The sequence below is a fragment of the Poecilia mexicana genome, unplaced genomic scaffold (genome assembly GCF_051168715.1).
Source record: "Poecilia mexicana isolate PSO_F unplaced genomic scaffold, ASM5116871v1 scaffold_13, whole genome shotgun sequence".
Taxonomy (NCBI): domain Eukaryota; kingdom Metazoa; phylum Chordata; class Actinopteri; order Cyprinodontiformes; family Poeciliidae; genus Poecilia; species Poecilia mexicana.
In genome coordinates, this window is record NW_028263382.1 from 8,322,595 (window position 1) to 8,331,202 (window position 8,608).

At 37.4% G+C, this 8,608-nt stretch overlaps 1 long non-coding RNA gene, 2 other non-coding genes and 1 pseudogene across 3 annotated transcripts; all 4 read left to right on the top strand.

The window, feature by feature from the left end:
• The first annotated feature begins 562 nt into the window (after nt 1-562).
• Nucleotides 563-5,630, top strand: LOC106917826 (uncharacterized). The gene is made up of 8 exons (XR_001418320.2): nt 563-671; nt 2,079-2,140; nt 2,571-2,646; nt 2,821-2,847; nt 3,437-3,500; nt 4,327-4,367; nt 5,163-5,221; nt 5,472-5,630. It is a non-coding gene; the product is annotated as an uncharacterized LOC106917826 (long non-coding RNA).
• On the top strand, nt 3,243-3,373 carry LOC148155739 (small nucleolar RNA SNORA18). Its single transcript, XR_015765173.1, has one exon. It is a non-coding gene; the product is annotated as a small nucleolar RNA SNORA18 (small nucleolar RNA).
• On the top strand, nt 3,535-3,672 carry LOC148155740 (small nucleolar RNA SNORA8). The gene has a single exon (XR_015765174.1). It is a non-coding gene; the product is annotated as a small nucleolar RNA SNORA8 (small nucleolar RNA).
• A 1,699-nt stretch (nt 5,631-7,329) lies between the features above and the next one.
• LOC148155741 (BTB/POZ domain-containing protein KCTD14 pseudogene) lies at nt 7,330-7,959 on the top strand (annotated as a pseudogene).
• The last annotated feature ends 649 nt before the right edge of the window (nt 7,960-8,608 follow it).

The following is an 8,608-nucleotide window of genomic DNA, read 5'->3' on the forward strand; positions in this document are numbered from 1 at the left end:
TAAATTAAAACGTCGTATTTATACGTCGAAGCAGTATTTGAAAAGGTTTTATATAACAGGACATGAGAACAAAAAAGGTCAAAACAATATAAGAAGAAAAAAGAAAAGCAAAAATGTGAATTAAAAGTTAGATTGTAAGCACTACAGGCACTTCTAATTGTTATAGTTTTTATTGTTTGAATTTGAGATTGAATCGAGTTACAATTTAACATCAAAAATGTTTTAACACTTTAAAACTTTGCTCGAAACGAAATCAGATTGATAGAAGAGTCTTTTATAAATTTTCTGTGAGCAAAGAAATTTACAGAAAGAAGAGGACATATGTGCATCAATTTTATATTTGAAGAAAATATTTGGTTGGGTAATCTCTGTGAATATATTTAAGATAAACGTCTTTAATGTTATTAGTGATTATGAATTTGTGTGGAAGAGACTGCATTTTTACCCAGTCAAGATTCTGCACGACAACCCCCGTAAAGAAATCAAACTTCCTAGAAATAAAGATCGGTTTTGTTTACCAAGAGGACTGGGAACTCCTCCTATTATGTTGTTGCCGAAAAGCGGCTTGAACTGACGTAACGCGGCCTTTAAATACTCCTGTCGCACATCGCGAGGTTCTCTTTTCTTCGTCCGCTGACCTGCGAAAGTTTTGGTCAAAGTACGAGCAATGAGTGAGTATTAATCTACTTTTTAATCCAGATTTAGCAGACCTCACACAGACAGATTTGCACCCGCTGCTTTAACGGCATGCAGGTTTGATAAACGGCTGAACTGTGTTGGAGGCATGTTTGTTTTCCCGCTTTGAATTCTCGTACTTAGCAATAGCGTGCTAGTTAGCTGCTATATAGCTTTAAGCTAGCCCGAGTTTGTCTGATGTTGGGCTTGTTTTGAGGGACTTAATTCGTAAAATGACTCGTAGAGTGGTATGTTTACGAATAATGTTAAATGTTTGGCATTAGCTGTAGTTATCGCCATACTTATGCGGTTATTTTATTTCGTTTTTTTTCCGATAACACGTGGCCCGGCTGGGAATCGAACCCGGATCTTGCGATTTCAAATATACGCGGTAGTTTTAGCAACATTTTAAGGGACTTTAAAGTAAATTATCGACAACGAACGTTAGATTAGTCTCACGCTAAATAGTTGTAAGAGTTGGAGAAATAATTTAGCAACTTACAATCAATCTAAAACAATTGCAAATCAGATTGTCAAATTACCTGCAGTCTTGTAGGCTAAACTAATTAAATCGGTTACTCACGCAGAATATATCATATTTTTTAAAATGTTTTAGATGGATTGACCACTGTTAGCTCTTATTTATCTGGGATTCTCCAGCTCAGTGGACTGATCCCAGAGCAGCAGTGGAGAGAGAAAGTCAGGTTTTGCTTTCATCTCTGCAGTTCTGGTGGCAGAATGGTGACAATGAGGCCTGGCACACTTAAACCTGCAGTAATTCAATAAAGCTTAATTTAGGACTGGGCGATCAAATCGATTTTTATCGGTTAAATTAAATTTGACAATTTTATAGCTTCTATTTATTTGGACTTTGAATTCAGGTCAACTCTACGACAAAATAAAGGGATAATTTTTAATTACTGGAGTCATAATGTTACAACAATGCAGTCGTAATATCAAGAGACTGAAGTAATTTTATGAAAACTCCAACGCTAAAAATAACAATTCATTATCCAGATCTATTTTTCTCATTAAAATTACTTTTTTCCCTCGTTTTTAAGACATTCTAGTAAAGTTTTGTCTTTATTCTACTAATATTCTTATAGTAAAACAGAAATTCTCAGTTTTGCCTGTACAACCCGCAGAAAGGATGAGTGAAATAATCCACATTTTGAAAATATTTCCTAGCTTTTGTAATTTCTTCTTTAGAATAAGGAGGAAATGGAATAAAATCATATTTGGAATAAAAAACAAATCTGAAATGTATCTTGAAGGCAAATCACCCAGCTGTAGTTTGACCATATAAAGATGTTGGAAAGTCCCACTTTTCTTGCAACATAATATACACAAATTATGATTGACATTCACTGACTTGATGTGTTTTTGTTTTTTTTCCCCTGAAGGTAAAAGTTCAGAGCTGGACCATCATGCCAGTGAACCTCCCAGTCACCGACTGCGGCATCTGGTAGGTCAAAGGTTAAATCTGCAAAATCAACAATAAGTTTTCTCATAAAAAGTAAAAATGTGTTTATCAGGTTCACTTCCAGTCATAAATATAAAAAATCCTTTCAAACTGATCAAAATGGATCAAATTTGGCCTTTAAATATAGATGTTGGTTTTTAGTTTGGACACTCCTGGATCAGATCGTTGTTCTGGTTCTGATCATGTTTAGTGTTTGACTCTGTATCCAGTGGGTTTGCAGCAGGGTGTGAGCTCTGGTCCTGTACGGTGGGCTGTGAGGCTCACACAGTGCGCAGAGCAACCTTTTCTCTTGCAACCCGCTGCTGTCAATCATCTGCAGCAGCGTTACTTATGAGAACTAACACCTCTGACCTTTAACCTGCCTGTTCGACTTAAATGACTGAAAGAAACTAAAGTTTCCTCTCTTCCACAGGTGCTGGGATGACCTTTAACCCTTAACCCATCAACCTCGAAGCTCTTAGATGTAATCTAATGCATAAGCCAGCTGGGTAAGTCCTGCTTGTATGCAGTGGATGAATTTTCCAAGTGATGATGAATGGCGTAAAATGTTCAACTGCTCTGAAGCCTGAGTGAAATCAGCCCGACTGAACCTGCAGCACTGAAAACTAGACGTGGCGTTTACCGCTCTGCGTTCTCATCAATATTCGCTCTGCTTCCTGCAGGTTCATCTGTCGGCCATCTTTAATGAGGTGAGTGAAAAATTACTCAAAATGAAGATTAACGTCATTTCGCTTATAATCGGCCCACTACTTAGATTATCCAGGCTGTTCAATTTGACGCCTCAAAATCCTGAAGATGATCCAAAAATGTGTCTTCAGCCTGAATTTGGATCGATGTTTATTTTTGATCGTCAGTGTTTTTTTGCTTATAAACCACCTGATTCAGCAATCTGTCCAATGACTTCCTGTTAGTTGATACATTATTCCAGAACATGATTTTTTACCAACCCGATACCGACTTGGTAAAAAAAAAACCCGTTCAGCCAGAAGAAAAACTTCAGAAAAATTGTTTTGAATTTTACAGTTTTTCTTCTGATGCGGCGCTTCGTGTAAAATAAAAACGTTCGTTTTTAGGTCTTGGCGTCTCTGAGGTCTATCCCGACGGGCCCTTCATGTAGGGCCACGTCGTTGGAAATGCCTCAAAGAGGAAATCTGTGGTTTCGCTTTACCCAGGTGTTCTGCTGTGAGCATTATGGGATACAACTGCAGGACAACAACATGAGGACAAGCTTCAGAAAGACGGATTATCGGCCAGATTTAACAGAGACGTGTGTTTCAGGTCACAGGTGTGGCAGAAATGACCCAGACGGCGTCAGAATGCAAGATGGCGGTGGGATGATTTGGTAAGTAGGGCTGGAAAACGTTTGTTATGGAAAAAGCACTGCGTGGTATCTGCAGCCAGCTGCTGCATCAGCTGGTTAGTTCAAAGGTCAGTGCTAAAGAAACTCAGCTTCTGGCATCGTTGGTCTTCATGCTGCCTGTGTGTGGAGTCCTGGTATTTCAGCTGAAACAAGCTCATCGCCCCAACGGCAGATTAGTTATTGTAGATTTTTAAAAATTACATTTCCAGCTAAAAGCTCTGAAGTTTCAAGAATAATCTCCAATCCTTTTCCTATAAAATTTCTTGGATATTCAAAATTCAGGGGGAGTTTCTTACAAATTCTGAAATTTTGGAGTTCAGAATTTTTTTATTTTTCCTGGAAAATTCTTGCATTCAGTCAAAATATTTGATTAAAATCTTCAAATGTTGAGACTTAAGAAATTGAACACTTATGAGTTTGGAAAAATCACATTTCAAGAATAAAAGTTTTGAGAATAATCAAGTTTGATGTTTCTTTTTGAAAAATGGATTGATCAAATTCAGAAATTTTAATTTTAAAGAAAATTTCAGATTGATCTCACCTTTTTTTTCCCTTTTTTTAAATTTTTTTTTTAATTTCTGACTTTTGGAGCTGAATAATTTTCCAGAAAAAAAATACAATTTGAGCTCCAAAAATTGAAAATTTGTGACAGTAATTTTGAGAATATCTTAAATGTTCTTGGAAAAAACTTGTTAAAATGTCTTTTTTTTTTTTTTTTTTTTTTTTTTGTGGAAATGTGCTACTCCCTTGCAATGGCCTTTTATGCCAATATGTTTAATTTTTTGTTTTTATTTTCATTCCTGTTTAGCTCTTGGGGCTGAGCATCATCTGATGAGATCCAGCTTTTCTGTAAGTTTTTTTTAATGTCTGTGTTTTTAAGTATTAAGCAGCACTGCGGTGTCTGCAGCCAGTTGTTTCATCAGCTGGTTTGTTTAAATAGCAGTGCAAGAAAAAATCAGCATCAGGCATCGTTGGTCTCCCAGCTCCCCATGTTGGGAGTCCTGGAATAGTGGCTGGAACAACCAAACTCCTGACTAAAGATGATTTTAATTGACTGATTCATAGATGGAGGCCCTTTTTCTCTTGCATAAAGTCTTTCAATAAAATTAAGGATTTCCTTAAAAATAAATCATTACATTTCAACATTTTGTCAACTGTGTGAAATATTGACTGAATAAACGGAACATTGTGGCTTTTCTCACATTATTAAACTCCGTACTAGCACATCAGTAGCTTTTGAGAATGAGAATTTGATGCCACGTATCTGAATGAGCGATATTAAGGTGAAACTTGAGGAGTTTGTCGAGTGTTTATATTTCTAACAGAACCGCATAAAGTGCATTTTACATGGCATAACGGACTCTGTTCGGACCGTCACCTTTCTCCACTCTGGAATTTGCCCGCCGCCATTTTTGTTGCTGTTTTTTTAACGGTCGGCTCCGCTTTGAGGATGACCAGCGGCGCCCTCTGCTGGATGACGGCCAAACTACAACACTGAAAGAATAACTAAGCGGACGTTATTAGTTAATCGATTTAAACTCATTTTAATGAACCATTGATCGACAATTGTTTGCATCCCTAATGTATGCCTTCTTTTAATATTTAGGATAAGATTGTTCAGATATTCGATTCTTTTTCCCCCAGGGTTCAGCTGAAGCATGGATGTTGTAAAGTGAAGTTTAAACAGGGATTCTGTGTCACAGGTGAGTTTCTGAAGCTGCATGTTTGGTTACATTCTGTCCAGTTTGGTCATATACCAAGGCTTTCAGGATCCGATGTTCCTGACTTGCTGTGGAGTTGACCAGAAATTAAAAACCATCCCAGTGAGCCTCTAGCAGCATTTTGTAGGAGACTCACTGGGGACATGATGCCTGCAAACATGCAGGGACTCTGGCGCATCAGAACTGTAGAAACTTAAATGCTGAACATGAATTTTTATTTTATATTTTTCAGATGCAGATGGAAGCAGACGTGGACCAGCTGAGGGGAGTTTGCTTTGATGCATCATCTTCTCCAGATTAAAACTAAATGAATATTTCTTGTTCTATATAAACTTTAGTAATTTGTAAGCAGATTTTTCTTTTGTACAAAAATAAATATAAGATCAAAGAATCCTCAAGTCTCATTTATGTATGCATTTCTGTTATTGGAGGGAATGTAAAGTCAGTTTTTACTTTACTCAATACAGTCTGAGTTTAAATTAATAAAAAAATTAAACCAATTTCAAAAGTGAACTGAACTTGACTGAATTAAATGGGATCATTGGTAATGGCTGAATTTAAACAATTGAATTGCTGCTATATTAATAAACTGAATTGACACGTGAATTGTAAAAATAAACGCATATGGAAGTGTGCCAAGGTGCTAAAAATTAGAAATGATTAAATATCTGAAATGGAGGCATTTGACATTTTAAATAAGTTAAACTGGAAATAATTTTTAGTTTGGATTTATGTGGTAAATAAGTAGTTTGGACATCTGTTATTTCTTTACTGACATAAGACGAAGCTAACTCATAAGTAACTTTGCAGAGAAATAAGTACTAGCAGATTATTTCACTTATAATAATCTGCCAGCCATGTTCAAAGTGAAAAAATCTGCCATTTTTCTTCAATAAGACATTTTGACTTAAAACAAGCTCTTCTAGCTTGTTGAAAAGTTACTAGTAAGTTAGTTATGTCTTATTTCAAGTAAAGTAGGATATTTGCACAAGAAACTGCTTTTCAATGCAGGAAGCAATAATATTGATAAAATATTTTACTATATGATTCAAATTTTAACTACATTCACCAATTTAATTATTTCATTGAGTAATAAGTGAAGAACTTTAGAATGTTTCATTATTTATATGAGACATACGTTTCCAGTTTTATTAAATTGATCACATAACTATAAGTTATTTGTGGATTTATGTCACTCTGACTTTTATTGCCATATTATCTGGAGCCTGTTGTAAGGAGAAAACGAAAAGAAAATGATTGAGTTGTTTTTAGAAGCAGCTGAGACCCAAATGGAAGCATGAAAAGGTGTAAAATGTGGATTTTAATCTCGTTCAATGCATCATAAATCCATATCCCTATCTTCCCGAATATCTGGTAGTTTTGGTGGAAAATAAGTACTTTTTTCCACCAAAACTACCAGTAGATGGCGGTATTACCCCGTTAATATAATTAAAAATAGTATAAATAGTTTAATAATACTTATTTGCAAATAAGGGTGGAAATTAAGTATTTATTTAAAGAATTTATTTGGAAATAAATTATTTAAATAAATAATTATTGTTCACTTACTTTCCACCCTTTTTTGCAAATAGATGTAAAGAATTTATTTGAAAATAAGGGTGTATTTGCAAATCACACAATGTGATTTTCTGAATATTTTTTCTCATTTTGTCTCATAGTTCAGGTCCACCTATGATGTCAATTACTGGCCTCTCATCTTTTTCAGTGGGAGAACTTGCACAATCGGTGACTGACTAAATACTTTTTTCCCCAGTGTAAATTAGGTAACCTATTAATTAGATAGTGAGTCCGACTATTTCTAGCCAGAACCTCTCAGTCTCACACCTACAGGTGGTGACCCGTAGGCTCTCTCTGGGCTGAGTCCGGCCGGGCTCCAGGGTGGGACCCCATGTACAGGCGAGTACAACCACTGTTTCCAACGGTCGTATTCATCATCAGGGATGTTTGGGCTGCACTTGGTCTGGTTCCTCACCTGGGACCGTCTGCACTGGGAGGCATGAAGCCCCAACAGCACAACTCCTAGGATCACTGGGACACTCAACCCCCCCACCACGATAAGGTGGCAGCCCATGGAGGGGACGTGTGTGTGTGTGTATGAGCACATTGTGGTGGTAAGCTTGTGAGGTGAAATGTATTTTTTAGTTGTTTTTTAGGCTCTCATAAAGTTTTCTAGGCTCTAATAAAGTTTTCTATTTATAAGAAATTTTGTACGATATTTGCGCTAATATATGATGATAATTGTGACATTTTACTAGTCGCTCTGTCGGTCTTGGACTATAACTTGACATCAAGTAAGGCTGACACAGCGGTTATTTGTGGAAAAAATGAACTTACAATTAGCTACACATCAGCAAGAAGCCCTTATAAATGTTAAAATCTTCTGTCAGGTTCTGATCCGTATTGCCAGAGCGGAGGCAGTGGCCGCGCGCCGCTCCACCATCCTCATCTGCGTCATGCGGACGGAGGACGACCTGGGTTTCTATGACAACGCCGTAAACAGCCTGGAGGCCGGAAAGGAGTCTGCGGTGACGTTCGGGCCGTGGAAGGCCGAGCCGTCCGTCAGAGACCTGCTGGACTGCGTGAAGATGGACATCGAGAGTCGCGGCTACAACGTTAGCATCGAGGCTTACGTGCCCGAGCGCAGCTTCCTGTCCAAGAGCTACGACTTCTTCCACAAACTCACCTTCACCTGGTGGTGACGAGGCGCCCGCGGAGCTGTCTGTGGGTTCAAACTGAACGACTGCACTTTATTACTTAATTATAAGGAGCTGCACCTTGTGGTTTTCTTACGGAATAATGTTCAATCGAAATAAAATACACCGATCTTTTTTTAAAGTGGACCTGTTATGCAAAATTAACTTTTTTTTTTTTTTTTTTACTTTTATTTCAGTCTCTAATGATCCTAAAACCGGCCAAAGTTGCGTTTTTTGGGAATAAGCTAATGTTTTTGTGTGTGTGTGTGTCTAGAAAATAAGCCATTAAAAAAAACCTTCTGATTGTTAAAGTTGCAGTATGTAACTTTTATAAAATATATGATTTTTAAATATTAGTTGAAACTATCACCATGTATTGACATGATATGAGCAGGTCCGGCGGCATAGGTGGGCATTGGGGTGCATTGCCCGCCCACAGAGTCAGCCATCCCCCCGGACTGGAAGCTGTTTGCTGTTTTCCAACACCCTTATTCCTATATCGATTTGATACTGTAGGCCCAGGGGCTTCCGCTCTTCCAATATTATGCCTTCTGTCACTCTTTTCAGCCATTAAAACGGTTTAATCGTTGTTAACACGTCGTGAACTATTTTTCCTTTAAACGCAACATGAGCGCTACGACGCTTGCGCTGGGTT